The 6997-nt window shown below is 43.1% G+C and overlaps 1 protein-coding gene across 1 annotated transcript in view; it reads right to left on the minus strand.

The window, feature by feature from the left end:
- TPX2 (TPX2, microtubule-associated) overlaps positions 1–2294 on the minus strand; it is a 58122-nt gene extending 55828 nt beyond the window's left edge. Inside the window, exons 1-2 of the mRNA XM_008577242.1 lie at positions 2221–2294; positions 1248–1311 (exon numbers count right to left, since the gene is read on the minus strand). The gene's annotated coding sequence lies outside the window, so the exon portion shown is untranslated. The remainder of the gene's footprint in view (positions 1–1247; positions 1312–2220) is intronic.
- Positions 2295–6997: the final 4703 nt, after the last annotated feature.

A 6997-nucleotide genomic window follows, 5' to 3' on the forward strand; every position in this document is an offset into this window, starting at 1 on the left:
AAGGCCGCGGGTTCGGATCCCATATAAGGATGGCCGGTTGGCTCACTGGCTGAGCCTGGTGCTGACAACACCAAGTCAAGGGTTAAGATCCCCTTTTCGGTCATCTTTAAAAAAAAAAAAAAAAAAAAATCTTTCCTATTCCTTTCTAACCCAACAATTCAAAAAGAATTAGGGAAGAGTCCCAGGAAAGGCTGAAGGAAAAAATATACAGGAGATATAGAAGAACCTTGGGGGCTGGCCAGTTAGCTCATTTGGTTAGAGCAGGGTGCTGATAACACCAAAGTCCAGGGTTCAATCCCTGTACCAGCCAGCTGCCAAAGAGGTAAAATAAAAAATTAAGGAAAAAAAAAAAGAACTCTGAACCTCTCCTGGTACCTACACAAGAAATGAAGGACTTTCCCACAAAATCCTTTCTCCTGGACAAGCTTAATTGCAACTGTAGGATAAATTAATTTTATTGAGGTTGGAACACACAGATTTAAGCAAAGGGCTGACTACAAAAACACCCTATTTTATTTAAATAATTTGAAAGTTTGAACAAATTTACCAACCTAGGTGAATAAGATCGTGTTTTTCATACCTGCAATTCTGTAGTCTATTTAGATAGTGCCCTCCTGCCTACCCAATTAATCAGATGTTTAGTGGGTAATTCCTATGCACCAGCACTGTTCTAGTCCCTAGTTTAATCAAACTGCTCATCAAGAGCCAGTTTATAACCCACCTGCTTCACAAAGCCACCTTTGCCTGTTTTAAGCATCATTGATCTCCCTCACCTCTAAATCACCAGGACATTTACAACAAAAAAAAACAGAGCAATCAGATGCTGTCATGTCTTGTTCTGGTTGTCACTTGTCGATTTGAATCAATCTTTTTGTCTCCAAACATACCAGAAAACCCTTGAGTACCTCACACATGTGTATACCCACAGTATCTAACACCAATCTATGCATGCACTACACCCTCAAAGGTCTAACTGGCTAAGTTAGCTGGCAGCCACAAAAATTTTGATCCAAGAATGACAACACTGAACTGTCACATCCAAACCAACCATGGGTATTCAAGTATGATTTGGGGGTGGCTTGATAGGTGGTGTGATACACTCAAGGCACATCACAAGAATATCCTTATTACAGCAGCAAATAGTCCTATTTTTGACATCTGATAAGTGAGAGAAATTCAAAGAAAGGACATAGGATGTCAAAACAAGGTAAGGCTGAACCAGGGAGTACACCAAGGAATGAACTTACAGCAAAATCCGCGAGTCAAAAATCCTCTTCTAGCCTCAACAGTACTGATTTGGGGGAGTTACTCCTGAAGTAGTAGAAAGAAAATTATATGTGAGAAAAAGAAACCATATATGAAAAAAATAGGGGGTAAACTAATCCTACAATATTATAACCTGGTTCACCGTTTTCCTTCCCCCTCCAATCTGGAACTGTTCTAAGAAAGGATATTAGAAAGGCAATAATACCTAGTGATTCGATACAAAGGGGGAGGGCTGGGGAAATACAGATAACAAAGAATGAATTTAAAATCCCAAATAGAAGACAACTCCAAAAGGACTTAAACTCTCCTTGTAGTATGTTCTCGCACCACCTAATTTACCTTGCTATCTTACATAATAGTTTTGAAATATAGTTGTGACCATGTCTGTTTTCCTCCACCAAATGCCACACTTCCTGAGAACGGGCTACAATTTCACCCATTTCTCGCAATTTATCTAGATTCTGGGCCTCAGTTTCTTCCTCTGTAAAGTGCAGCTAAGAATAGCACCTCCTTCACTGGCTTGGTGCGAAAATTACAAGACCCCGTCCCGGTCAACCCCCCCCCCCGCCCCCCCCCCCCCAAAAAAAAAGAAAAAAAAGTAAAAGAAAAAGCGGACGCAGAATGCTTAGCCCAGTAAATGCTAATTATGTGTTAGCACGGTTACGACAATACCGTTGTTATTTGCCGACAGCCTCCCGCAACTCCGTTTTCCCCCTATTTCCCGGACAGACTTCACGGTAAAATCCTGTCACGAAGAAAAAGGTGGGCCCGAAGCCCCCGCTCCCACTCTGCCTCGCCTAGGCGGCGTCCCAGCACCACTACCGACCGCCTCACAGGCCGGGCCTAGAGGCGCGAACAGAGCTAGCGGCTGGGAGGCGACCTCTAGGCGTTCGAAAATCAGGGAGAAGGGAGCCCTGCGCTCCAGCTGTTCCCCGTTTTCTTCCCCTGGCTCACCTTGCCTCGCCTCACCTCGGCTCTGACAACCAAGCAGCAGCTAACCAGCCGCGGGACTCATTTCAGTACCGTTGAAAATTTGAACCCAGGTACCTTAGTAAATACACCAATCAGAGCGCCGGAAACAAACAGTCCCAGCCTTCCGATTGGCCGCAGAGATCGCAGGGACGCCGGAAGCCAGTAGGCGGGACAAGCGTACAACCGGCCAGGGAGGCTCTCGGGAAATGTAGTCTCATGAGCCTACAGGAGCCTATTGAACAACTCTTATAAGTACATTACTACAAAGCCCAGAATGCTCTGCTTCAAACTATTTAGGAAAGGTGGTATCAACTGAAGAGGTGGGGAGTCGATTTATATCACAGAATGGAGTACGTCCTGGACCTCACAAAACTTTCACGGAAGAAAACTCTTGCTTTTTAAAAATTATTATCTCTGTGGTTGTGCATTGTGCTTTAAATGTTCACAGGAATTCACTTCTTTTTAACATGGAGTCTCCTACATGCAACATAGACTCGCTCCCAGCTTCCCTCCCAATAGTGGAACAGTCAAACTCTTTATCCAGTTCCTGCCCTGATCTTATTGGCTGAAAGCCGCGGTTTTTTGGATGCTTCGTCCTTCCCTTTTAATCCCAACTGCATCCCTGGCTTTATTATCATCTTGTAAAAGAGAAAACAAAGTTTCAGAGAAGTTGAGTAACATAATAAGTAGAGGAGATGGGCCGGCCCGTGGCTCACTCGGGAGAGTGTGGTGCTGATAACACCAAGACCCCGGGTTCGGATCCCATATAGGGATGGCCGGTTCGCTCACTGGCTGAGCGTGGTGCTGACAACACCAAGTCAAGGGTTGAGATCCCCTCACCGGTCATCTTTAAAAAAAAAAAAAAAGTAGAGGAAATGAGGTTTGAATGAAGAGTTTGTCTTTTTATGCATCATCAGTAATCAATTAGAAAATAATAGCAACGAGAACAACAAAAAGATCCCGTACATAATAGCAACAAAATCTACAAAGTTTCAAAAATTAAGCCTAAGACCTTTATGGGAAAATTAAAAACTGTAAAACTTCCTTGAATAACTATTTTAAAAATTCAATGAGGTTACATACCTTGTTAACGGATGGAGAGATAATATTTTAAAGATATTAATTCTCAAAATTAAAAGCTCAAGGCAATTCCAATTAAAATAGCTATACATTTTGTCATGGAACTTGCCAAGTTGATTCTAAAATTCACATAGAAGAAGAAGGGCACAAAAAGTGAGATCTGAATTTTGAAAAATAATAGGAGGAATTGACATATCAGAGTTTGTACATAGTAACATATGAAATTACAGTGTTTTTAAAATTATGGATTGGGTAATTCACACCATTTGAGGCAATCAGCAAAATCCAAACAAGGAAAAGTCCACATGATGAAAGATCTAAACTCTACAAGATGAAAGATCTAGTTTCTTCAAAAAATAAACCGCTAGGGGCTTTGTTTTGTTTTTTAAAGTTCTTGTGTTTGAAAGACACATATAGAAATGGTAGAGATGAAATGGCTCTGGAACCTGCTTGAAATAATTGGGAATAGGCAGTGGAGGGAAGTAGGTGGGAGTTTAGATGAAATAAAATTAGTCACAAGTTGGTAAGTGTTGAAGCTGAGTGATGGATTCATGATACATAAGTACATACATATACTCTAGTGTGTGTTTGAATTTTCCACAATTAAAAGGTATGGGTTTTTTTTTTTTTTTAACTGTGGTATTGCTGTAGAAGTTAAAAGGGGAAAAATCAGTAGAAAGTTTAATAACAGGGGCCGGCCCGGTGGCGCACTGGATAGTGCGCCGCTTGGGAAGCGCGGCAGCGCTCCCGTCCAAGGGTTCGGATCCCACATACAGACCGGCTCCCGCTCACTGGCTGAGCGAGGCGCGGGAGCAACGCCGAGGCTTGCGATCCCGTTGCCGGTCCCCGGTCCGGTACGGGGGCAACACTGAGGGTTGCGATCCGTTGCCGGACACGGAAAAAAAAAAAAAAAAAAAAAAAAAAAAAAAAAAGAAAGTTTAATAACAGACTCATGTATATTAGAACTTAGTAAATGCTGAGTAGAATTTCAAATCAGATGGAAAGAGACAATTAAGTAATGGAGTTGAGGCATTTGTTTATCTTTTGGGGAAAATGTTCTATTTTTATCCCACACCATTTACAAAAACAAATTTCAGATGGAATTTAAAACCCTAAAGATGTTTTTTAACTTTGTTTTGTTTTGTTTGTGACTGGCGGGTAAGGGGATCCGAACCCTTGACCTTGGTGTTAGAAGGCTGCCCGCTAACCTGCCGAGTCCGGCCAGCCTATTTTTAAATTTTAAACTTTTATTTTTTTTTTTGTCTTTTGTCTTTTTTCCGTGTCCGGCAACGGATCGCAACCCTCAGTGTTGCCCCCGTACCGGACCGGGACCGGCAACGGGATCGCAACCCTCAGTGTTGCTCCCACACCTCGCTCAGCCAGTGAGCGGGAACCGGTCTGTATGTGGGATCCGAACCCTCGGCGGGAGCACCTCCGCGCTTCCCAAGCGGCGCACTAGCGCAGTGCGCCACCAGGCCGGCCCAAATTTTAAACTTTTAAAAGAAATGTTTATAACTTTGGAATAGGAAATTCTTAAGTAAGACATAAGGGGAAAACTAAGACATAAGGTAAAACACTGAACAAACCAAAATTTAAAATTTTTGTTTGACAAAAACAAAAGCAAACAAAAAAGACCGAGGGGTGAAATAGTTCTAAAAAATATAAGGAAGAATTAGAACCCAGAATGTAAATAAACAAACAAGCAAAAATCTGTGAATCAGTGAGGAAAGGACAAAAACTCAATAGCAAAAAAGTGGGGGAAATAGGCAATTACTAGAAGAAGAAACAAAACTGGCCATCAACCACATGAAAAGGTGCTCAGCCTCACTATAATAAGAAAAATTTAGGGGGCCGGCCCGTGGCTCACTCGGTAGAGTGCGGTGCTGATAACACCAAGGCCCCGGGTTCGGATCCCACATAGGGATGGCCGGTTCGCTCACTGGCTGAGCGTGGTGCTGACAACACCAAGTCAAGGGTTAAGATCCCCTTACTGGTCATCTTTTAAAAGAAAAAAAAAAAAATTTAAACAAGGAGCTACCATATTTCACCCATCAGATTGACCAAAATTAATTTTGATGGTATCAGAATTTGTTGGGTAACTCAGCAAATAGGAGTAGAGATGTGTTTGGCCTCTTAAGAGAGAAACCTGGCCACATAAAATGTCAGACATGTATGTCCTGTGACCTAGGACTTCCATTTCTAGGTTTAGCCCCAAGAGACACACTCATCCACATTCACATGGAGGCACAGTTACTGCAGCATTTATTGAGTGTCTACCATGTGCCACTTTTTGTGCTAAGTGTGGGGATACTGGCAATGAAAAGACAAAATCCCTGTTCTCATGAAGCTGACATTCTAGTGGAGAAGATAGAGAGTATACAAGATAAATACGTAAATGATGTATTAGGAGGTGATAATGCATAAATTTGCTCACCAGGCACAGAAGGGTGGACCGCAATAAGAGCAGGGAGGCAGGGAACGGACAGAGGCAGTGAGGCAAAGGGAGGGCAGGGGTCTGCTGAGGCTGTCATGTCCCACTTTCAGCACACACATCACCCGACCACCAGGCATGTGCAGGCCACAGAGTGGACAGGCTTGGGTGGGGCTGGTGGTAGCTTGCTTTATAGTAGGACGGAAGGGGCTGGCCAGTTAGCTCAGTTGGTTAGAGCATGGTGCTGATAACAATAAGATCAAGGGTTTGAATCCCAGTACCAGCCAGCCACCAAAAGAAAAAAAAAAAAAGGAAGTATAGTAGGACGGAAGGAGCACCAGAGCTGTGTGTCCAGGACCTACTAGGCAGAAGATACTCAGTGACGGACTGACCAAATGAATGAATGAGGTGATGCCAGGAGGCCAGGATGTGTGCAAAAACTTCCCAAGTCCTTCCAAATTAACAAGAGGTAAGCTTGGTCCAAGGGATTCTTCTCCTGTCATTCCTTCTGCATTCCATACCATTCTAGGCTGAGCCTCAAGTTCCCATTCTGAGTGAACAGGAGACTCTGAGGTCTGAAATTACTGAAGCCAAAGTTTAGGGCTGGAAGGAAGCGTAGACATACTGTGGTCCACTCCATCCACAATTTCAGTCATCACTGAGGGAGGTGGACATAAGTGGGCCTGCACTGCCTCTCCTACACATGATTGTATATGTAGAGAGGAAGATATGGAAGAATTTGTAACAAGTTGACAAGTGTGGGAAACTCAGAAGGGAAGAGTTAAACTGAGTTTGTAGACAGAGGAATACATAATATGAGCCTTGTCTTGTATTTTTTAAAAAAATGTAACCATGTGTTATTTGGGTGATTTGAATTTAATTTTTTTTTTTTTTTTTTTTTTGTAATGGGAAGACTGCAAAAGAGAGGAGGGGCCAGTGGGGTAGAAAGTTATTCAGGCTCTTCAAACTGTTTTTAAAAAGTGAGAGAAAGAATGAACCAACCTCTACCCCTGTCTCTTCCAAAACTGATCCTTCACTCTGTTAGTGCCTCAACCATCTACCAGAAATCCGGACCTGCGTTCCAACTCAGTGGAGGCCTCCTACTTCATGGAGAACAGACACCAGCTAGTCACTGGCTCTGGGTGGTGACATAAGTCCCAGACACCTCCAGGCAAGGTGACTTCAATCACACTAGGACACTCTCCTGGAGAAGGTTGCAGGTATGAGCCATTGGTGACAGCTATCAAA

This window comes from Galeopterus variegatus, unplaced genomic scaffold (assembly GCF_000696425.1).
Source record: "Galeopterus variegatus unplaced genomic scaffold, G_variegatus-3.0.2 Scaffold65, whole genome shotgun sequence".
In the NCBI taxonomy this organism is placed as follows: domain Eukaryota; kingdom Metazoa; phylum Chordata; class Mammalia; order Dermoptera; family Cynocephalidae; genus Galeopterus; species Galeopterus variegatus.